Below are 25,925 nucleotides of genomic sequence, written 5' to 3'. Positions count from 1 at the left end.
CACTAGAAATTTACATAGTTCTGGATGTTAGTATATACTTCACAAAAAGAGCCAATTGCCAAGAAATCCACTATGAATCCAAAGAGTAAAGAATTTACCATTGTTTGATTGCTCAAGTGTTTTCCAACCTTCAATCTCAATCAATACAAACCATTAATTGCTATCTCACATTTTTTTCACAAAGAGCTCATTCAGCAAACTCATAGACAAAACATTCAAATATCCCTCTTATTGCGTAATAATTGAGTAGAATTTCATCCGTTATATATGTAATATTTGTATCAACAAATAAAATATAAAAATCCATTACAGAAACCTACTCAATTTAGAAAACCAATAAAATTAAAAACTATTCAGATGGGGTAGCTCGGCTCAAACTCAAGACATTCTCGGCAATGACACTCATTTTCGAATTAATATCGATTTTCAAAAGAGCATGACATAAACAAATGGTAGCTGTTAGGTTCAAGATGACGATTGCTTGGTGACATCCAGTATGCTCTTGTAATCATATCTTGGAGGTGGAGCAAATCTGGAAGGAGATAAGTTTATAGACAGATCAATCTCCTATGATTTTGACAAAAACAAAAAAAAAAAAACTCCCATGATGAGTATGCAAAGGAAAAAAAAAGGTACATACAAAAGTCAAAGAAAGAGATGGAAGAACTCGAACTCGTCATATTTAAATTCTTCTACCCTTGGAAAAAAAACGTACAGGTGTGGCCTCACCTGATAAAAGAAAAATTAATGGTGCGCAATGATTTAATAGTCCATAAGATTTACCGACACTTGTCGACAAAAACTCTAAATGGAGTTGCTAGCCAGGAAAGAGATTGCGGGAGTCATTCCATTGACTCAATTACATGGAGAGGGTTTTGGTTTTAGTTAGGCCTAAAACTCTAATTGTAGATTAGCAATACATTACAATTTGTATTTGGAACTGTAATTTCAGAGAAAATATTCAAAGTAAAATATAGTCAGTAGGAAAATTGAAAATCATGAATTGGTCCAAAAAGTTAAAAAGAAGAAGAAGAAGAAGAAGAAGAAGAAGTAAAATTAGCTTTTGATTGAAATGTAATCTATAGTATTAAAGTATGACATAAGTTTCTCGAAAACAAAAAAATCCACTTACGGTGCATGTCGAAGTTTCTTATTGATATTAACAAACGCTAGCCACTTTTGATGATTCTTCAAGAACCTATACAAAAGGTTTTGTTACAGTGAGAAAGCGAAACACAAAATCCAGCAAAAATTATTCCTCTGATTATTTTGGAGATGTTGGTGCCGGTGGTGATATTCTAGATTTTTAGCTTAGGATTAACATGAGTTTTCATAGTCTATTTGGATTTTGAAAGGTCAAACCCACGCCCCAGCAATTGATCAAATCTAGTAGTGATTACCTTCTATTGAAATCACGAATAGATGCTAGTCGAAGTCTTGAAGGATGCCAAAGCAAATATAGATACTCTGCGAGTATACGACTTCCAATGAACGGGGGGAACTGAGCCTCAAAGGTACCACAGCTCATTACACCTTCATTCACTTTGTACAGGTCCGGATCAATGGAATATTTGACGACACCACTAACCTCCCTTCGGGGTTGAAACTCATGGTAGATTCTATCCCAATCCCTGGGCGATGAACTAGACCACCTGACTAAAATATCATCAAACTTTGCTGGAAGCTGCTCATAAACTAGATGAACACCACACTTTTCCACCTTTAACCCAGGGTTGGTGATCATAAATGAAATGACAATGTGGTTTGACATTGTCTCCCAATTTGTATCACGTGGAAATTGAGTACTTGACACAACCTAGCCAAAGGCAACCTTAATTGACAAATCTGATGGGAAACTTAAATAAAGGACCTAGCCAATTTCCATCAGCATAGAACCCAAATAATATGAAGTGGTCATTTTCCAGGCCCTGACGGGAGCTGCAATTGATTTGTTTAAAAGATGCACATATGGCAAATCCTCTCCAGCTATTGTCATCCCAAATAAGGGGCATTTCTATGCTCAACAAAGGTCCAATTGCTTGGTAGCTAAGCCACTCAGGTATTTCACATTGCAGACATGGAGACACCACATAATTCCCCTGAATCATTCTCATGGAATAGCAAATGATGTAACGAAGCGACGACAAGGAGTACTTCTGCTGCAAAGTTAAATCAAGATCTTGCGGAAGCAAATTGGAGCAATTAAGAAAGCAAAACCCTGAGTCAGGTATTGTGCATATAATGAATGGGTTTAATATCCTTTCCAATCTGAGGCACTTCTTAGTCGCCACAACGATTATGCTTTCTAGAAGTCTTGGTAACACTTCAAGATTTTTGCAATGGTTTAATATGAGAAATTCTAGGCCAGAGATATGTTCGATGCTTGCAGTTATTGTGGTAAAATTGTTTTTGGCTAGGTCTAAGGAACTCAAGGAGGGTAAGCAGTCAATATCACTGGGAATTTCTCCTTTCAGAAGATTGCAGCCACTCAAATCCAACTCTGTCAAAGAGGACAACCCTGAAAATGAAGGCAACCGTGGACGCCTAGAGTTCAGAGCTCTTCTCAGCGGACACGTTAGTGACCTCCAAAAATTTTGTGGCCTCCTTTTACTAACTTGAAAGCGTAATTTTTTCATATTGTGTAAGGATATCAAGCTGGATGGGGGTGTGTTATGGAACTTTCATTAATATCAAGCTCCTCTAAGCACTCTAAACCCCTAATGCTCTCAGGCAGTTCTTCAAGATTTGAACATCTAGACAGATTAAGAACTTTGAGAGATTTTAGATTACCTACACTATTAGGAAGTCCCATGAGGTTTTCACAGTCAGCCAAGTCAAGTAGACCAAGTCTTTCTAGATTTCCAATTGAAGGATGAACCTGAGATAATGCTTTGCAACCTTTGAGAATTAGCCTCTCTAAATTTGGGACATATATGAAGTTTGGAGTCTCCACGAATAATTTGGAACCATTGAGGTTGATAACTTTCAACTTCTCTAAGAACTGCATTTAGAAAAAATTGGTTGAACAATTTTATTAGCTTGTTAAATATAATAAAGCATCTAATGAAGCATACCCATGCATGAGTACTAATTCCAACCTTTTCCCCTCTCCAGATGCTGTGAAGGAGGTTATCCTGCATATGGAGTTCAACAAGGTTCTTTGGAAGAAAACTTGACGGAAATGATTTAAGGTTGTAGTTGTCCCATCTTAGCAGGCATAGTTCATTTGAAAGGCGCTTAAACCTAGAAGAGAGGTGGATGGCATGAATATTAAGCAATCTTAAGTTATTCATGTTTGTGAATGACTCTCCATTCAAGCGCACTGTTCTATGGTCCCCAGATTGCAAGACTATGGCTTTGACTTTTTCCAGTTCCTTGATAAACAACTCATATAGTGTCAATACATGACTAGCAAGTTTTTTTTTCCCCTATATCAAATAAGCATGCTTGAAAATTAATTTTGCAGATACTCACCGAGTTTTTTGACAGAATATGGCATACATTCTCAAAAAGCCAGACTCGACTTCGTTCTCCTGGCTCTTCAGGAGACTCTCGACGAACAATTTCCCAAGCTATTTCTTGTAGCAAATCATGCATCCATAGTTTGTTGCTCACGATTTGGATAAGAAATTTATTAACAAGGACTTGGATTCCAATATCTGCATACAAGCCGCAATTGTCCAGAACTTCTGCAACGTAAGGTTTCTCCTTTCCCTTGAAAAAACAGGCAATATCTAGGAAAATCTCCTTGTCTTTCTACTGTAGTCCATCATAACTTAACCTAAGCCGGTAAAATTTTTTCCCTTTTGGACATTCTTTGAGTCTGGCCAGTGCGCTCTTCCATTGCATCAAGCTCCTACAAGCCAAAAAGGAACCTAGGACATCAAGGGCTAGGGGAAGGCCATCAACGTATCCAATAACCTGCTTCATGAGCTCATTGAACTCTGCTGGAGGATGATTACTTCTAAAAGCTTTCAAACAAAATAGTTGGAGAGCCTCACCAAAGGATAGTTCCTCCACCTTATATATGGAATTTACTCCATATTGGAGAAGCAAATGTTCATCTCTGGTTGTTATAATGATCCTACTTCCATGTCCAAACCAATCAAAACCTCCTATTAATTTTTCCAACTGCTCCTTTTCATCCACATCATCAAGTATAACGAGAACTTTTTTATGTTGTAGTCATTCTTTTATCATGTTCGCTCCTCTATGATTATCCCTAATTCTTAGATTGTTGTCTTGGAGAATATCACCAAGAAACTGGTTTTGTAGATACACCAAACCATTCTTTTTTGAAATTTCTCTAAAATCTACAAGAAAACAATATCCATCGTCAAATTGGCTGTGGATTTTGTCATAAACTGCTCGTGCAACAGTTGTTTTGCGTATGCCACCCATCCCCCATATGCCAATACTGCATACATCACTCTTGTCCAAGCATAAAGATTCAACTACATTTGCAACACGGGAATGCATTCCCACAAGATCGCCTACAATGTAGGACAGCCGAGGACCCAATTTATTTTCGACTTCTCCAATGATTTGCTGAATAAACTTGGTCTCGTATCTGCAACGAAGAAATGCATATGATTAGTTCCCCAGCAAGCATTGAGGTTGTTTGATTCTAGAGTGTATTCTAGTTCAGATTAACCAATATAATGTAGAGTATGACGGTTATGACATTAGTGACATGCAAATATTAAGGAAAACAAATCATTCCAAGTTAGGGGAAGAGAGGCCTACCCATCTTTCAATTCCATTCCGGCGAGATTGGCTACTTTACTCACTACATCCTTCCACCTCTTTATATTTCTCTTGTCACCCGAATAAGCTTCCTCAGTTTTAGCAAAGGCTATCCCAAAGTTTCCCCTCAATTTCCTTATGTCGGATGGATTGACCTCATAGAAGATTGGTATCACTAATCCTTCGTCGATATCCTTACACTCCACAGCCTTAGCAACTTCTTCTAGGCATCAAGTAGAAGAAGCATAGTTTTTAGAGAATATCACAAGCACAAGTCTTGACTGCTCTATTGCCCTCAATATTTTTGGTTTAATACATTTTCCCCTCTGAAGATCTAAGTGGTGATCATCTCAAAAGGCCACGATTCCTCTTCACCGCAGATGATCGTGCAGATGGTCAACAAAGTTTTTGCGTATATCTTCACCTCGGAAACTCGGGAAAACATCATACTTATATTGACTATGTTTGTTTTCTGGCCTTGGGAAAGATGCCATATCTTCTTGGACAAATTTTGGAAAGATGAGAAATGAATGCACCTTGTCCTTATAGGAGTCCTTAGAAATAAATTGGGGTTGTGTCGACAATTCAACAAGATGAGGAGATTTTACGGGATTATATAGAGGCACTGCATCTGTTAAGGAAATCCCTTATGATGTTTCGAAGATGACAAAATAAATCAAAGGCTACTAACGTGTTTAATGGTTGAGTAACAGACTATGCAGATGATAGAATATGTAAAGGATATTATCCAAAGTCTATCCTGAAGATTTCCAGACTTCTGTGTCAAAGTTTGAAGATTGCCAGACTTTAGTGTCAAAGTCTGTTTTACATCAGAAGTCTGCTCATTCTGAGAAATTCAAGACTGAACGTGAATGAAGAACCAGAAGACAGACTTTATGCTGAAGCTGAACTTATTTAGACTCTGTTAAGACCTTAAAGCTAAATCTGTTTAAAAGCAGAATATGTTTAGACCCATATTATATAGTCTATTGCACTTAGACTCAGATTGTAAAGTCTATTACTCTCAGACTTTACATCTAGATTCGACAAAACGTAACACAAGCCCCAATCATATAACGGCTAGTGATCTGGTTTGGATTTGACATCAAGATTGATTTGATTGACTCAATCTAATAAATTGATGATTGGATCTTGAAGACAATATCATTCTATACGAATAAGCTCTACTTATGGAAACCAAGATTCTATTTGTATGGGCGATCGGAATCAATTTGAGATTCTACTTTTGTCACTCAACGGCTACCAAATCTTCTTGATACAGATTTGTCCAATGGGTAGATTGGAAGACGATCCTCGAGATACTGTCCAACAGCTAGTTTGGAAGTGGAGGGAGTATTTAAGGAGATGAAGGACCGATGAGTAAGTAAGAGACGGAGCGTAGAATTTATAATTCCAAAGTTTGAGTGACCTTCGATCATACACTTGTCTTTGTTGAGCTTAAACGTTTGTGATCGTGAGAGAAATACCAAAAGAGTGACTTAGTGAGATAGTGTGATCTACTATTAAGTGTTTGCACCCAAAGTTGTAATCTCTTGTTGATTGCATAGTGGAATCCAGCCAAGAAGGCTGTTAGCGTGGGAGAGTGGACGTAGGCTTGGATTAAGCCGAACCACTATAAACCTTGTGTTCTTATTCTCTTTCCTGAATCTCTTTATTTTGTTCGTAGTTCTATTTAACTGCTAAAGTCTGATCTCGCTCAAAATCTGCTGCTCTTCAGACTCAGTTTCAAAAGTCTGTTGTTATTTAGGTTTAGGTTAAAAGTAAAGATTTTCATTGCATTTTGCAGAATTTGTTTTTACACCTATTCACTCCCCTCTAGGTGTTCATACTAGCACTTTCAATTGGTATCAGAGTCAAGTGCTCGATTTATAAAAGTGTTTTTACTTTTGAGCTAAAGATCTTTTTTATGGCTAGTATCTTGGCACCAGGACTTATGGAGGGACAAAGCAACACAAGGCCACCATATTTTGATGGAAATGAATACAACGTGTGGAAGAACAAAATGAAACCATTCCTAAGATCCAGAGATCCCTTGCAATGGGATGTTGTGGAAAATGGAATCAATCCCACTGCTGCGTCTAAATCAAATAAGAATGTCAAAGGGAAAGAAAGCAAACCCCCCACTCCTATGTCTCGGACGGAGATGTCCAAAAGAGAAGCGCTTGATGCAAAATCTATTTATTTTTTATATTGTGCATTGTCTCATACTGAATATAACGGAATCTCTTCATGTGAAACAACAAAAGAAGTTTGGGATGCACTTCATGTTACATATGAAGGAACCGATCATGTAAAAGAGACAAAAGTAAACTTCCTACTTGGCAAATATGAATCCTTCAAGATGAAGCAAGGAGAGTTGATTGGAGATATGTTCAGCCGTTTTACAGAAATTGTAAATGGTTTAGCATATCAAGGTCAGCCAATTTCTTCCCCAATGAAGGTCAATAAACTCTTGCGAGGTCTTTCAAAAGATTGGAACCATGTAAAGACCTCAATAAGAGAAACTCAGAGGATTATGCCACTCTCCATTGATGAATTGATTAGCACTCTTCAATCCTACGAAGTGGAACAACTTAATGACGAAGATCCCGAAAGTAAAAAGTCCATTGCTTTAATATCTAATGCTAATTCTGATGATACAGACTCAGAAAATGACATGGACGATGAAGAACTTGCTTTTATGATCAAGAAATTCAAAAAGCTGAGTAGAGAAGGAATGAAATTCAGTGAAGAAGACAATATAAACAAAATGGCTAGAAAAGAACAATAAAAGAAAATGATGAGCAAGGAAATCTATGCTTGATGGCACATTCAAAATCTGAGTCTAACTCAAACACAGACTCAGAATCCGATGAGGAAATTGAGGTAAGCCATTCAAAAATTTCTATCAAAGTTTCAAAGTATATAAATGAGCTCTAGTTAAATATCAAATCTACTCTTAAAAGGATCTCCGAACTTAAAAAGGAGAATTCTCGGCTAAGGCAACAGGATCTTTTTCGAAAATAAAAGTTTGAAATTTTGCAAAAAGATTTTCTACAAATAAAAGAAAGTCAAGATTTACTTGTCAAAGAAAATGATTCTTTAAAAAAGGAATTTTCAAATATTTCGACAAGATTTTCAAATGGTTCAAAAACATTAGAGCATATCCTTTCTATACAAGTACCTTACTATAATAAGTCGGGACTTGGTTTCAATAAGGAAAGTGATTCTCTAATTGATTTTCCTAAAGTTAAAAAGAGACTTAGATAAAGACCTCCAAAGGCATTTTACAAAAATCATTTTCAAAAAGTGCTTGTAAAACCTGTTGGTGGAAATGCCCTCAAGTGTTCAAATTGTGGAGACTTGAAATACTTTGAGAAAGAATGTCCTAAAGTCTCAAGACCTATTAAGAAAAATTGGGTAAAAACAGCATATTCTACTAACTCTCATGGACTCAAGAAAATATGGGTACCAAAGAAAATGTGAGTTATTTTTGCAGGATATAAAGAAGAAAGAAGAAAGAGAATTTGGTAAGGAAGGTAAATTAGATTTGGGCACATAATTCTCATCTTCGACATATCCTTGGTTGATTGAGATTTTATAATGATCATATTTTGTTTTATTGAAGAAAGAATCGTGTGATTTATTTTTGTGATTCGTGAGTTGAGATTTGATTTAATACGTGTGATTATTTGAGATAATTCAGATTATTTTGTCTAATTTTATACTCTCAGATTTAGTCATATTTTGCAAAGTGAAAATCTGTTTTATGTGATGATGCAAGATATTCTTAGATATTCAAGAATTTTATTTTCTCTGTTTTTATCGTACTATAACTAAGTGAGAATTTATTTTTCTAAATATCATTGTGCATAATATTCTTTTTTTGAATACTTTGTTATGATGAATTAAGAAAGAGATTTCATATTTTACTCTAACGTCATGGAAGGATCCAAATTGATGGATACCAAAAAGGGAAATGAGTTGATTGCAGGAATATCTATAAGGGAAGAACGATCCTGAATCTACACAGATTTTGGTACAATCTGAAAAATATCTCCTGCGAAGATTGGTAATGATTTTTTTTTTTTTAATGATATATTTCAAACATATACCATGGGTAAGAGAATTTTTTTTTTATCATTTCGCCTTGCAAAATTCTACATGCATTTATCATGATTTGGATGATTACTTATCATATTGCAAATATCTCTTATCATAAATATAAGGCATTGCAATTTGTACTTAATTTGGCACGTGATAGAAATAACATCTTTCTTTTTGCGAAATGATTCAATAATATATATCTGAGATTTATGCTCAAGGAAATCTCTTTGATCTCAAAAGATATTATTACATATTCATGGATATTCTTGCTATATTCTTAGAAGATATATTATATCTAGCAAGTTTGATATGCAAATCAAAGGAAGATATTACGTGACTTTTTTTGCAAAGATTATTATCTAATATACAAGAAGTTGCAAGTGACAAAAGAATCTTCCGTATGGATTTTGAAAAGCTTGATCAGAAAATTGAGAAGATTCTATACTATCTTCTAGAGGTTCAAAGGTTCAAAAATTCCCTTCCTTGTGCAAAGTTTTTACAAATTGTTAAGGAAATCCCTAATGTGTCGTACGAAAGGTTGAGTAGTTCTAAATTTTAATCTTATAATTGTTATTCAATTTATTTATTTGAAGAAAGGGCATTATATATTACATAACAACTTCTTTATGCAAAAAGTTTGTTAAGTTTATGTAGGCTAAATTCGAGAAGAGCTTGATTGAAGAAAATAAATTTTTACCTCGAATTTCAAAATGCAAGTGATCGTTGCGGATGTTGTCGCTACAAAGGAAATACTGGAAAAATATTCTGCTCAACGTGCACAAGCAACAATTGTTTCTCTTTGCAAATATTGTCATGATCACAGGGGGAGAACGTGAATCTAAAAGAAAGGAAATAATCGTGATCATCTCAAAAAGACAACAAATTGAGGAGGAGCTTTGATCAATTATGGAAAAATCTTTTTGGATTGATCGTGATCTTATTATGGAAAGAAGGAAAAGGTAAATGCATCAGAATTTAAGTTCTACAAAATTCGGTTAGTGCATCTCTTATTACCTTTTGTCATTAATAAATCTTTTATTGATATTATCATTTTATTATAATAAAAAGGGTACGTGAATTTTATGATGCATCCGTGATTTTTATTGAATATTTGTTGATATATATGATTGAAGTGAGCTATATTGCATATCTTTAATATTCGATATACTTTATAAAAGCTGATTTTTTGGAAATTGTGTTTCATGCAAGACATATATTTATCATTTTATATTCTCTACGTGACTCATTGTTATCGCTTTTTGATTATGACAAAAAGGGGGAGAGAATATGAATATGCAAATCCTTTGATTGGTTAATATTATTTATTGCATAATATTGAGCTGCGATTATTTTTCTATATATTGTTATGCTCAATCTATTTGCTATCTTTTGATATCCTTTGATTTAAATTAATATCTTTAAAAGTATGTTTACAAATCTGCATATTTATAGATTGTTTTGTCATCATCAAAAAGTGGGAGATTGTTAACGAAATCCCTTATGATGTTTTGAAGATGACAAAATAAATCAAAGGCTACTAACGTGTTTAATGGTTGAGTAACAGACTATGCAGATGATAGAATATGTAAAGGATATTATCCAAAGTATATCATGAAGGTTTCCAGATTTCTGTGTCAAAGTTTGAAGATTGCCAGACTTTAGTGTCAAAGTCTGTTTTACATCAGAAGTCTGCTCATTCTGACAAATTCCAGATTGAACGTGAATGAAGAACCAGAAGACAGACTCTATGCTGAAGTGGAACTTATTCAGAAGAACCAGAAAACAGACTCTATGCTGAAGCTGAACTTATTCAGACTTTGTTCATACTTTAAAGCTAAATCTGTTCAAAAGCAGAATATGTTCAGACCCAGATTATAAAGTCTATTGTACTCAGACTCAGATTATAAAGTCTATTGCTCTCAGACTTTACATCTAGATTCGACAAAACGTAACACAAGCCCTAATCATATAACGGCTAGTGATCTAGTTTGGATTCCACATTAATATTGATTTGATTGACTCAATCTAATTGATTGACGATTACATCTTGAAGATAAAATTTTTCTATATGAAGAAGCTCTACTTATGGAAACCAAGATTCTATTTGTATGGGCGATCGGAATCAATTTGAGATTCTACTTTTGTCACTCAATGGCTACCAAATCTTTTTGATATAGATCTGTCCAATGGGTAGATTTAAAGACGATCCTCGAGATACTGTCCAACGGCTAGTTTAGAAGTGGAGGAGTATTTAAGGAGATGAAGGACCGATGAGCAAGTAAGAGACGGAGCGTAAAATTTATAATTCCAAAGTTTGAGCGACCTTCGATCATACACTTGTCTTTGTTGAGCTTAAACGTTCGTGATCGTGAGAGAAATACCAAAAAAGTGACTTAGTGAGATAGTGTGATCTACTGCTAAGTGTTTGCACTCAAAGTTGTAATCTCTTGTTGATTGTTTAGTGGAATCCAGCCAAGAAGGCTGTTAGCGTGAGAGAGTAGACGTAGGCTTGGATTAAGCCGAACTACTATAAACCTTGTGTTCTTATTCTCTTCCCTGAATATCTTTATTTTGTTTGTAGTTCTATTTAACTGCTAAAGTCTGATCTCGCTCAAAATTTGCTGCTCTTCAGACTCAGTTTCAAAAGTCTGTTGTTATTCAGGTTTAGGTTAAAAGTAAAGGTTTTCACTGCATTTTGCAGAATCTTGTTTTTAGACCTATTCACCCCCTCTAGGTGTTCATATTAGCACTTTCAGCGTCCAATCTAGTACTTCCATTCCAGGGTCAGAGGAGATGAATGAGTACAAGTGAATGCCCTTTGCCTATACGTCACACAAGAGAGAGAGAGAGAGAGAGCCAAAAGAGATTTTCAGACATCCCCTGGAAGATGAATGTAAAATTTAGCGAGGGCTAGAGGCTTAATCTCAATTAATTCCTTCTTTGGGAACTTCATGATGTTATGTTATGAGATGAACCATCGATTTGCAAAGATGTATGAGCCCAGAAAAGGGTAAAAAGATTAAAGTACAAAACAAAGATGAAAGAGACTCTAAAAAGTCGAACTTCCCAGGCAATTGGATTGTGTTAGGCCACTTCTAAGGGCAGAAAATGGTCAAATCAGCCCAAAATCGATGCGCATTTAACGTTTATGAAAATTTCTGGAAGATGATAACCAAAGGAAATGGCAGTTTACACATCTAGTGCTAAGAAACGGTGAAATACATACAACAATTGACAAACGAGGAACGGCTAGATTCAGAAACAAGCAGAGGACAGATAAAACCTTGAGAATGGAAGAAGCTGGAGTCTCAGCGAAGAGATATATGCAGAAGCTGATCGAAGCTGTCGAGACTCGACTTGAGAGACCACGATCAGCGGAAGCTATTCTTATGAAGGATTGCTCAAGTGAAACTCCCCAGAAAGATTGTTGGTGAGCGGCTATCCATATCGCAATCTAATTAATTTTGCCAATAAAAGCTGGAAACTTCAAAGACGTCAAGAAGTCGCAATAATAAATGTTAGATTCTACCAACCATGAATGCGATACTTTTCCTAACCTAGCAAGATAATAAAAAAAATTAATATGTGAATAAAATTAATTGGTGTCTTACCATGTAAATGTTGATACAATAATCAAATCAAGGCCGGCAATTGCTTTGTTAAATTAGTAACCTTCACGGCATTGGTAAGTTATAAAAAGAAACGTCAGTAGACTATTAAAATAAATGCAGGTGACAGCTATTCTATATTGTTCTAGCAAAAACTAATTCTAAGTAGGCATTTGATCGATTCTTTTCAAGATATCAACATCAATTTTATGTCAACCTAATTGAAAATAAATGCAGGTGACGGCTATTTTATAACCCGTCAATAGAAAGTATTCTCCATGGAAAAGTATGGCCAGATAACAAGGTGCCCATATTTTGATGAAGGGTTTTTCTTAACACTTCTTAAACATACTTTACAGGGACACTTATTAATCATTGCAAATAGCCACTACCTTATATAATCATTTACTCTCTCTTTTTCCTCAGTTTGGCCAACTAGAAAGGGTACACCTAGTTGCATATGACATCGAAGCAAAACCCTGGATGGACTTGGACTAAACCAATCTAATGAGGTCTAAGAGCGTGGCTCCTGACATGTCTCGAGGACGACGAATGATAGGAATTGATAACGTTGATAGAAATTGATAACGTTATGCATCAGATAGTGGGGAGAGTGTTGATGAGTGATATGAGCAAACCTCAATGAGAATGTGAGCTTTATATACTGGGTCATTAGGTTAACGTAACATGTATTAAGTGCGCATGAGTTAAACAAGTCCACAACACGTGACTAGTGTTACCGGACTCGTGTTAAATGAGACATAAATTAGTTCACATGCATAAATTGTTTTTTTTTTTTGTTCGATTAATAGTTAGATAGATATTAGATAAGAGGCCAAGGTGGATTTATTTCTTAGTGTCGTCGAATCATAACAACGAGTTCGTAATCGTTTTAAATTTTCATATGGATTCTCAGTGTGAAAAGTACAAAGAACCCGGTTTCTTTTCCAGATTGCTTTAATGCTTAGTGCGCAGTATAAAAGGCCCCCCACCCGAAATAATTCCCGGGACGCCGCCCAGAAATGGCGGGAAAATTGGATTGGGATTGAGCCCTACCGGGAAGGCGTTGTGCGAAATCATTGCTTAGAAGAGCAAGGCCTTCCCATATCGATCGGAGGTTTAGAGCGAAGATGTGTCGGGCTGAAATCCTAGGGATTGTCGATGACATCGCGGCCCTCGTTTCTGATGAGCTTCAAGTGGTACCGTTCAACTTCCTTTCCCTCTTTCGATTTTTGATCTTGTAATTGTTGCTCTTTCTTCGTCTTCGATCTCTCTCGTGTCAATACGTGAGTGTTTTGTTCACCTCCAATATCCCCCGATTTTTAGGAAGATACATGACACGCGTAGAAATTGACTTCTTGCTGTTGTAGATTCTAACACATATTGATCAATACTAGTTTCTTGCGATGCCTTCATGTTAGGGAAATCCCTTATGATCTTTTGAAGATGAAAAAATAAATCAAAGGCTACTAACGTGTTTAATTGTTGAGTAATAGACTATGCAAATGATAGAACATGTAAATGATATTGTTAAAGTCCGAAGACGGCCAAAAGACTGAACGTAACAGATGTTCAAAGTATATTCTGAAGATTTCCAGACTTCTGTGTCAAAGTCTGTTCTACATAAGGAATTTGTCAGACATAAGAAATTTGCTCACTCTGACAAATTCCAGACTAAACTTGAATGAAGAACCAGAAGACAGACTCTATGCTGAAGTTGAACTTATTCAGACTGTGTTAAGACCTTAAAGCTAAATCTGTTCAAAAGCAAAATATGTTCAAACTCAGATTATAAAGTCTATCGCACTCAGACTCAAATTGTAAAGTCTATTACTCTCAGACTTTACATCTAGATTCGATAGAACATAACACAAGCCCTAATCATATAACGGCTAGTGATTTGGTTTGGATTCCACATCAAGATTGATTTGATTGATTCAATCTAATTGATTGATGATTGGATATTGAAGACAAGAACTTTCTATATGAAAAAGCCCTACTTATGGAAACCAAGATTCTCTTTGTATGGGCGATCAGAATCAATTTTGGATTATACTTTTGTCACTCAACGGCTACCAAATCTTCTAGATACAAATCTGTCCAATAGGTAGATTGGAAGACGATCCTCGAGATTCTGTCCAACGGTTAGTTTGGAAGTGGAGGAGTATTTAAGGAGATGAAAGACCGATGAGCAAGTAAGAGACGGAGCATAGAATTTATAATTCCAAAGTCTAAGTAACCTTCGATCGTACACTTGTCTCTTGTGAGCTTAAACGTTTATGATCGTGAGAGAAATACCAAAAGAGTGACTTAGTGAAATAGTGTGATCTACTACTAAGTGTTTGCACTCAAAGTTGTAATCTCTTGTTGATTGCATAGTGGAATCCAGCCAAGAAGACTGTTAACGTGGGAGAGTGGACGTAGGCTTGGATTAAGTCGAACCACTATAAACCTTGTGTTATTATTCTCTTCCCTGAATCTCTTTATTTTGTTCGTAATTTTATTTAACTGCTAAAGTCTAATTTTGCTTAAAGTCTGTTGCTCTTCAGAATTAGTTTCAAAAATCTGTTTTAATTCAGACTCAGGTTAAAAGTAAAGGTTTTCACTGCATTTTGTGAAATCTGTTTTCACACCTATTCACCCCCCTCTAGGTGTTCATACTAGCACTTTCAATTGGTATCAGAGTCAAGTGCTCGATTTATAAAAGTGTTTTTACTTTTGAGCTAAAGATTTTTTTTATGGCTAGTATCTTGGCACCAGGACTTATGGAGGGACAAAGCAACACAAGGGCACCATATTTTGATGGAAATGAATACAACGTGTGGAAGAACAAAATGAAACCATTCCTAAGATCCAAAGATCCCTTGCAATGAGATGTTGTGGAAAAAGGAATCAATCCCACTGCTGCATCTACATCAAATAAGAATTGCAAAGACAAAGAAACAAAACCTCATGCTCCTATGTCTCAGATGGAGATGTTCAAAAGAGAAGCGCTTGATACAAAAGCCATTTATTCTTTATATTGCACATTATCTCCTGTTGAATATAATAGAATCTCTTCATGTGAAACGGCAAAAGAAGTTTGGGATAGATTTCATGTTACATATGAAGGGACTGATCGTGTAAAAGAGACAAAAGTAAACTTCCTGCTTAGTAAATATGTATCCTTCAAGATGAAGCAAGGAGAGTCGATTGGAGATATGTTTAGCTGTTTTACAGAAATTGTAAATGGTTTAGCATATCAAGGTCAGCCAATTTCTTCCCCAATGAAGGTCAACAAACTCTTGCAAGATCTCTCAAAAGATTGGAACCATGTCAAGACCTCAATCCGGGAGACTCAGAGGATTATGCCACTCTCCGTTGATGAATTGATTGGCACTCTTCAATCTTATGAAGTGGAACAACTCAACGACGAAGATCCCAAAGGTAAGAAATTCATCGCTTTAATATTTAACGCTAATTCTGACGATACAGACTCAGAAAATGACATGGACGATGAAGAACTTGTTTTTATGATCAAGAAATTCAAAAAGCTGAGTAGAAAAGAAAGCAAATTCAGTGGAAGAAGACAATACAAGTAGAATGGGTAGAAAAGAACAATGAAAGAAAATGATGAGCAATGAAATATATGTTTGATGGCACATTCAGAATCTGAGTCTGACTCAGATACAGACTCAGAATCCGTTAAGAAAATCGAGATAAGTCATTCAACAATTCCTATCAAAGTTCTTAAGTATATAAATGAGTTTTGCTTAAATCTCAAATCTTCTCTTAAAAGGATATCCGAACTTAAAAATGAGAATTCTTGGCTTAGGCAACAAGATCTTTTTTGAAAAGAAAAGTTTGAAATTTTGCAAAAAGATTTTCTACAAACAAAAGAAAGTCGAGATTTACTTGTCAAAGAAAATGATTCTTTAAAAAAGGAATTTTCAAATATTTCGACAAAATTTTCAAATGGTTCAAAAACATTAGAGTATATCCTTTCCATACAAGTACCTTACTGTAATAAGTCGGGACTTTGTTTCAATAAGGAAAGTGATTCTCTAATTGATTTTCCTAAAGTCAATGTAAAACTTAGACAAAGACCTCCAAAGGTATTTTACAAAAATCATTTTCGAAAAGTGTTTGTAAAACCTATTGGTCGAAATGCCCTCAAGTGTTCAAATTATAGAGATTCAGAACACTTTGAGAAAGAATATCCTAAAGTCTGGAGACCTATTAAGAAAGATTGGGTAAAAACAGCGTACTCTACTAACTCTTATGGACCCAAGAAAAAATGGGTACCAAAGAAAAGATGAGTTATTTTTGCAGGAAATAAAGGAAGAGAAGAATGAGAGTTTGGTAAGGAATGCATTTTTTTTTATTTGGGCACATAATTCTCATTATACTTGATATTCGACATATCCTTGATTGATTTAAATTTTATTACGACCGTATTTTGTGATTGGTTTGATTGAAGGAAGAATCGTGTGATTTGTTTTTGTGATTCGTAAAGCTGAGATTTGATTTAATACGTGTGATTATTTTTGATATTTTTCTTAGAGACAAATGGATTTATTTGTTTTGATTTTATATTCTCAGATTTTATCATATTTTACCAAGTAAAAATCTGTTTTACGTAATATTAATTTTTTATGCAAGATATTCTTAGATACTCAAGGATATTATTCTCTCTGTTTTTATCGTACTATGACTAAGTGAGAATTTATTTTTCAAAATATCATTGTGCATAATATTCTTTATTTGAATACTTTATTATGATGAATTAAGAAAGAATATTTGTTTATCTATGGAGATTATCTATTTTACTCTAATGAAATGGAAGGATCCAAATTGATGGATACCAAAAAACAGAAATGAGTTTATTGCAGGAAATTCAATAAGACAAGAATGATTGCAAATCTACGAAGATTTTGGTGCAATAAGAAAAGAATCTCAGGTGAAGATTGGTAATGATTTTTTTTTTAAAATCAATGGTATATTTTAAACATATACCATGGGTAAGAGAATATTTTTTTTATCATCCCGCCTTATAAATTTCTATGTGCATTTATCATAATTTTGGATGATTGTTTATTATATTGCAAATATATTTTGTCATAAATATAAGGCATTGCAATTTTGGCACGTGAGAAATATCTATTTTCTTTTTGCAAAATGCACAAATAATATATTTTTGAGTTTTACACTCAAGCAAATCCCTTTGATCTTGAAAAATGTTATTGTATATTCATGGATATTCTTGCTATATTCTTAAAAGATATATATATCTAGCAAGTTTGATCCGCAAATCAACGGAAGATATTGTTGGAGAAATCTCTCTAGAGTGTTTTGAAGCTGACAAAACGTTTCTATGAATCTAGTCTGGAAGCTGTGCAGACCCTTGTAGTTAGAGTATGAAGACTTTCAGATCACCAGACTCAGCACACAAGACTCAAGACTTAAGACTATTCTCATTGACAATTTCTAATCCAGTGACGAAGGCAATCCAGAGCTAAAGTGTTTGGTTAAGGATTTGGTCTTATCGACTGGAGAAGATCTCTTGGCTGGATTTGAAATAACGGATTATTTATTCGAAATCACGATCATTTGAAGATCCGATGATTGACGAAATATTCTTAGAAGGTTCTATTCTTGGAAACCAAGATCCTGATTGTATGGGCGAACATGATTGATGGGCTATCGACATGTTCCTTTAATAGCTCGAATGATCTTCTTAATTGATTCTGTCCAACAGGAAGATTGGAAGAATTCATTTGGTAAGTGCCAACGGGTATGATGGCATAAAGGAGTATAAAAGGAAGACGTTCCAGTTGTTCTAGTGTGTGCTTGATAGAGAAATTTCAGAGTCTAAAGCTCCTTGATTACTAGTCAATTCATATTGAGCGAAACTGTACACGCAAAGAGAATCTATACTTAGTGATACCTTGAGGGAGTGTGGTAGATCTTCTACACCGAGAAATCAAGGAAGAACAGTACTGTAATATCTCTTTGTTCATAGTGGAATCCAGCCAGTGGGCTGTCAATGCAGAAGAGTGGACGTAGGCTTGAAATAAGCCGAACCACTATAAACCTCGTGTTCAATTTTCTCTTCCTTACTTTCAGTCTTACTTTGATCGTTGTTTGTTTATTGACGAGAAATTGTCTCATTTCTATCAACTGTCTAGTATTGTGCGATTATCGTAAGAAATTACTCTTTATACCTATTCACCCCCCTCTAGGTACTTATACTAGCCATATCAATTGGTTTCAGAGCTCGTGTACTCACTTTATTTGGAGTGTTTTACTTCAGAGTAAAAGATCCATGGCTAGTATGCTAGCTCCAGGGCTGGTGGAAGGTCAAAGCAATACCAGACCTCCTTACTTTGATGGAGAGGATTATAACATCTGGAAAAACAAAATGAAAGCATTTCTTCGATCAAAGGATCCTCTGGAATGGGACGTTGTAGAAAAAGGAATCACTCCTAAAGTTGCATCTGTCTCAGAAAGAGGGAAAGAAACTGTTGAGACTAGCGGAATGTCTCAGGAAGAGATAATCAAGAGACAAACTCTTGATGCAAAAGCTATATATTTTTTGTATTGTGCCTTGTCATCTACTGAATATAACAGAATATCTTATTGTGTTACAGCAAAAGAAGTCTGGGATAGGTTACATATCACCTATGAAGGAAATGATCGAGTAAAAGAGACCAGAATCAACATCCTTCTCGGTCAATATGAAGCCTTCAAAATGAGACCTGGAGAATCTATAATTGACATGTTTAGCCATTTTACATGAATTGTAAATGGTCTTGAAAATCAAGGACAACCAATTTCTGATCCCATGAAGGTAAACAAGCTACTGCGTGGACTCTCCAAGGATTGGAATCACATAAAGACTTCAATAAGAGAGACACAAAGAATCATGCCACTATCTGTTGACGAGCTGGTTGGAACTCTTCAGTCTTATGAAGTGGAACGAATTAACGAAGACGAAGATCCAAAAGCTAAGAAATCCATTGCATTAAAATCAAATGATGATTCTGATGTTATAGATTCTGAAGATGATATGGACGATGAGGAGCTTGCTCTCATGATAAGAAGATTCAGAAAGCTGAATAGAAAAGGAAGAAGATTCAACTCAAAGAAACAAAGCTTTCAAAGACAACAGACCAAGTCTGTTGATGATGATGAATCAAACAAAGATGTAGTTTGCTTTGAATTTAAGAAAAAGGGACACATCAAACCCAACTGTCCTCTTCTAAAGAAGAAGAAAGGAAAAGCTGAAAAGTCTTGAAAGGCTCTCAAAGCCGAAACCTGGAGTGATACAGAATGTGAAGAAAGTGATAATGAATATGCCAATTTGTGTCTGATGGCGCAATCAGACTCAGACTCAAACTCTGAATCAGACTTAGACAGTGAATTTGAGGTAAGTAATTTTAAAATTCCTATCAAGGTTTCTAAGTATATTGATGAGCTATGTTTTAGTCTTAAGACTTCTCTTAAAAGGATTTCCGAACTTAAAAAGGAAAACTCTGTTCTAAAACAACAGGAAAACGTGTTGAAAGAAAGAGTTAAATGTTTAGACATGAATGTTTCTACTCTTAAAGAAAGTGAAGAAAATCTTTTTGAAAGAAAATGCTCTTTTAAAAATTGACTCATAAAATATTTCAAAGAAATTTTCAATAGGGTCCGAGAAACTTGAAAAAATTCTTTCAGCTCAAAGACCTTATTTCAATAAGTCTGGTTTAGGTATGACAATGGAAACTATTCCCTTGATTGATTTTCCTAAAGTAAAAGAAAGAATTAAGCAAAGACCCTCAAGAGAGGCCTACAAAAATCATTTCAAGAAGGTTTTTGTAAAGTCTGTGGGTCGAAATTCCCTCAGGTGTTCAAAGTGCAATAGCCCGGATCACTTTGAAAAAGAGTGTCCTATGGTTTGGAAACCTGTTAAGAAAACATGGGCTAATACTGTTTATCTTACTAACACCAATGGACCCAAGAAAATATGGGTACCAAAGAAAGCTTGAGACTCTCTTTTAAATGCAGGTCTCCATCAAAGAAAAGGTAAAGTGGTATCTGGACAATGGATGCTCAAGACATATGACAGGAGACTCAAATTGCTTTATAAAGCTCGTTCAAGTAAATGGTGGAAAAATCTCATTTGGAGGAAACAACAAAGGAAGAATTGTGGGATTTGGAACTGTGAAAATTGGAAATCTCACAATAAGTAATGTTTCCCTAGTAGAAGGACTCAATTACAATCTTCTCAGCATCAGCCAACTATGTGATACTGGTTTTAAGATCTTCTTTCAAGAAGGAATATGTTCTGGAACCAGTAAAGACTCTACTAAGTCTTTCATGGGTCGAAGGCATGGAAATATCTATCTTCTGAATATGAAACCGGATGAATCGCAATGCTTAATTTCAATTCAAGACAAAGCAAGCTTGTGGCACAGAAAGCTTGGTCACATCAATATGAAGCAGCTAGCCAAAATCTCATCAAAGCAGCTTGTTCGTGGTCTACCCAATTTATCATACCAAAAGTCTGATCTATGCACTCCATGTATATTGGGAAAACGGGTAAGAAATTCATTTAAGCCAATAAATCATGTCTCTACTAATCATGTACTGCAGCTGCTGCATATGGATCTCTTCGGACCAACCAGAACCCAGAGCATTGGAGGTAAGAAATATTGCCTAGTAATCGTGGACGATTACTCCCGATTTACTTGGGTATATTTCCTTGCAAGTAAGTATGAAACCTTCTCGTATTTTGAAAAATTTGCTAAAAAGGTTCAAAATGAAAAAGGATATGTTATTTCAAGTATAAGAACAGACTATGGAGGTGAATTTGAAAATCAAGATTTTACAAAATTTTGTGATGAATCTGGCTTTAAGCATGTGTTCTCCTCTCCATACACTCCTCAGCAAAATGGAGTTGTGGAAAGAAAGAATAGATCTCTTCAAGAAATGGCTAGAACTCTTTTAATTGAAAGTAAGATTTCTTCACGATTTTGGGCTGAAGTCTGTTTCAACAAATGCTATATCATAAATAGAGTCTTTTTAAGACCTATTTTAGAGAAAACCCCTAATGAGTTATTCAAAGGTAAGAAGCCTATTGTTTCGTACTTTCATGTATTCGGTTGCAAATGCTTTATATTGAAAAATGCAAAAGATCGAGTTGGTAAGTTTGAAAAAGATCGATGAAGGCATCTTCCTTGGATATTCTACATCGTGCAAAGCCTACAGAGTCTACAACAAGAAGAGTCAATCAATGGAGGAATCAATGAATGTCAAATTTCAAGATTCAATGCAAAATGAATCCAGTCAGACTCAACATGAAGAGTTTGAACCTGCTCTAGACTCTCCAAAGCTTACAACTCAAGAAGCATCTCAGACTCTAGAAGACCAGCATCAAGTTGTTCGTGAATATTCAAGTAAAGAAAGAGATCATCAACCAGACAAGCCAACCAGTAACTGGAAGCATAAGTTCAGTCATCTCAAAGATCTCATTATCGGCGAAATTAATGAAGGAATTCGCACCAGATCCAAAAGGCGCAAAGAGTCTAGTGTTGTGGCTCTCATCTCTGAAATTGAACCAAAAAGCATAGAAGAAGCTTTATCTGATGAAAGCTGGATCGAAGCTATGCAAGAAGAGCTTAGACAGTTCAACATTAATGATGTCTGGGAATTGACATCTAAACCAAAAGGTAGAACTGTTATTGGAGCTAAATGGGTGTTCAGGAACAAGATGAATGAGAAAGGAAAAGTCGTAAGAAACAAAGCAAGACTCATGGCCAAGGGATACACACAAGAAGAATGGATAGACTATGACGAGACTTATGCACCAGTAGCAAGGTTAGAAGCTATTCGATTATTGCTTGCTTTTGCTTGTTATACAAATTTCAGGCTATTCCAAATGGACATCAAAAGTGCCTTCCTAAATGGATTTATCCATGAGGAAGTTTATGTGGAACAACCACCAGGGTTTGAAGACCCAAAGAAGCCAAACTCAGTCTTCAGATTGAAAAAAGCCTTGTATGGTTTAAAGCAAGCACCTCGAGCTTGGTACGACAGACTAAGTAAGTTTTTAATACAAAATGGTTTTGTCAAAGGTAAAGTAGATACTACTCTATTTATCAAAAAGGAAAACAAAAGCTTTCTACTTGTTCAAATATATGTGGATGATATTATTTTTGGATCCTCTAATGAAAGTCTCGTGTAAGAAATTCTCTAAGTCTATGCGGATGAGTTTGAAATGAGTATGATGGGACAGCTTAACCTTCTTTCTTGGACTTCAAATAAAACAATTGAAGGAAGGAACTTTTATTCATCAAGAAAAATATGCTAATGATCTTGTCAAAAGGTTTGGACTGGAAAAGTGCAAAAAGACCGACATACCGATGTCAAGTTCTTTGAAGATAGACAAAGATGAAGAAGGGAAGAAAGTTGATCAAAAGCTGTACAGAGTATCATCGGTTCACTTCTTTATCTTACCCTCTAGACCTGACATTTTGTTGAGTGTGTGCATTTGTGCTAGGTTTCAATCGGACCTAGAGAATCTCATCTCAGTGCTGCGAAACGTATTATTAAATACGTTGCTTCATCTTCAAGCATCAGTCTTTGGTATCCTAAGAAGGGAGACTTTAATCTTCTTGGATATTTAGACGCAGATCTAGCCGGTTGCAAAGTTGATAGAAAGAGCACCTCGAGAACTTGCCAATTGCTTGGGAACAGGACAGTGTCTTGGTTTTCAAGGAAACAAAACACCGTGGCTCTCTCTACAACAGAAGCAGAGTATGTAGCTCTTGGAAGTTGTTGTTCGCAAATTCTGTGGATAAAACAACAGCTACAAGACTTTGGAATTGAAGACTCATGCACTGAAATTAGATGTGACAACACCAGCGCAATCAATCTTACTAAAAATCCAATCCTTCACTCAAGGGCAAAGCATATAGAGATTCGTCATTACTTCATTAGAGATCATGTTCAAAATGGAGAAATCTCGATTCAATTTGTTGAGTCAAAGAGCCAACTAGTGGATATATTCACAAAGCCTTTGGAGAAGAATCAATTCGATATCATCCGTTCCAGACTCAACATTTTGAAGCTTGAGGAAATCAAAGTCTAGAGACTCTTAGACTCTCAGACTCAAACATTCATGGCTATAGACTGTAAGTTGTTTTAATATTCAATCTCGAAAAGGTACGATCATTCGTTCAGTTATATTTGATTTATCTTTAATTTCCAAGAAAAACGAAATCTTGTCTTTTAAAAAAGATAACCTCTATTTAAAAACGGCAGTTATCGTTTTTAAAAAGGGACGACTGTTCACTTTCCTTTATGTCGATTGATTTTTTGTTATATACAGTCAGTTGTTTTCTTCGCTTAACTCCAAAACCCTAAAAAGGCATTCTCCTCCCAATCCTGTCCCGACTTCGTGTTCATCTTCGAGAAAGTTGTCATCTTTTCTTGGGAAAACGAGTCAAGGAATCTTTCAACGACAAGAAATGATGTCTTCTTTGAGAAAGTCTTCAAGAATCGCGAGCAGGGGACCACAAAAAATGAGGGAGGGTCCTACCCATTTCGATCTCACTGAGGAAGAAGAGTTACCGAGACAGCAACAGAGCCCAATTCACTCTCATGCACGTCAATCTCCATTATCTACCCCACAGAGTGTGGAACAACTACCACAGGAAGAAATAATCGAGGAAGCAGACCCTGTAAGAGTCCAAAAACCCTCTTTTATTTACAAGCTCTATCGTGCTTTGAAAAGCATAGGTACACCACTGAACTATGTAGATGCCTTCCTTAAAGACAAAGGGTATGGAAATGAGTATGTCTTTTTGCGACGGATGGAGGATTTGGGAATTGCTTCCAAAGGAAAGGCTGAGGAAGCACTTGCGAACATTCCAAGTGACCCTCGTGTAGGTTTAATCCAACTGACGGGAATGACGATGATAAACTGTTTAGAGAATTCCAACCCAGGATGGGTGTTGCTGCGAAGGTGAAGGGAAAAAGAACGGAGTTGTTCAAATCGAAGGAACAGGAGGATCTGTTCTTCAAATTGTTGAAACGGGGGGTAATAAACCCCAGGAGCGTTGATTTTGATTTTTTGGATGCCATCAATGTGAACTTGAAGGAGAAGTTCAATCTGCTTCAACTAGAGCAATTTTGCTCCGACACCACAGACGGCTATGCACAATTGACAGCATATTTCTATTCGAATCTCAGCTTTTTAGATGCAAATAGAATATCCTTCAGTGTTCGAGACCAAGACTATAAGGTAGATGTGGACATGTTGGCAGACATAATTGGAGTTGAAAGAGGACGATATCAACCAATCAAGGTTTCAATCGCTCGTACCACACTAGAACTTGTCAAAGACAGGAGTACAGAAGGAAGAGTTAACTACACAAGAATGCATGCCATCAACATCTTACTACACAAAATCGTGATCAAACGTCTCAGGCCAAAATCAACATCCAAGACAGACGTGTCTAATTCTGAGGCGAAATTGATGTACGTGATCAATTCAGGAAAGAAGTTCTCTCTTCCTCACACCATTCTCTTCCACATGTACAGAGCGATGGTGAAGGACAAGGGTCAGTTGCCTTACTCAGGTCTTGTGACTAAGATTTTCAGACACTTGAACATTGAACCTCCACAGACTCTTTGTGTTCGACCATGCGACAAAATGGTGGTGGGTTTGAAAATGCTGACAAAAATGTGTCTGAAAGAGCTTGATAAGGCAATGGAGAAGTTCAAAGTGAAAACTCCAGTTAAATCTCATCCAGTCTCTTCGGTCGAAAGGAAAGGGAAGGAGCCCATGGGTGCTCCATCCAAAAAGAAAAGAGCTCTAATCTTAGAGGATGAAGATGAAGAGGATGAACTCACTATCTCTGCCTTGGCATTAAAAAAACTCAGTCGCTCTGTATCCGAATCAACGGAACGACAGGAGAAAGGAAAAGAAGCAGAGGAACAAGAACAGAGAGAAGTAGAGGAGAAAGAAGAGAAAGAAAAAGAAGAAGAAGAGAAAGAAGTTGGAGAAGAAGAAGAAGCAGTCAAAGAAAAGTCTACAGATGAAGCTGGAGAGAAAGGCAATCAAGATGCTGCCAAGCATGACCATCACTCTTCCCCAATTGAGGCCTTAGAAATATGGGGAGATGACGAGCAAGGAAGGACTACACCATATCCTGTTCACAGTGAAGGTGTGAGTCGCTCGCAAGCAAATCCAGAAGATATTCAGGCTTCTCAAATGCCTGAGGAAGGACATGACACCTCAACGCCTCACTTGGGCAATTATACCGAAGTTCCATCGTCTGCCTTTACTCCATCTGATAGAGCAAATGCCAGCACGCAGACGGACAATACCACAGATTTTCGTCGCATCCTTGATCTTCTTCTGGAAATGCAAGGTCAAATATATGCTTTGGAATGTGAACTTCAAGTCCTGAAGAATGCTGGACAAACGTCTTCCGT

General features: G+C 36.1%; 1 pseudogene; it reads right to left on the bottom strand.

Moving 5' to 3' along the window:
- Positions 1 to 2,650: 2,650 nt before the first annotated feature.
- The window catches only part of LOC104451544, a 34,557-nt pseudogene continuing 11,282 nt past the window's right edge, over positions 2,651 to 25,925 (bottom strand).

Source organism: Eucalyptus grandis, chromosome 6 (genome assembly GCF_016545825.1).
Source record: "Eucalyptus grandis isolate ANBG69807.140 chromosome 6, ASM1654582v1, whole genome shotgun sequence".
In the NCBI taxonomy this organism is placed as follows: Eukaryota; Viridiplantae; Streptophyta; class Magnoliopsida; order Myrtales; family Myrtaceae; genus Eucalyptus; species Eucalyptus grandis.
This window is presented reverse-complemented; position numbering and strand designations above follow the sequence as displayed.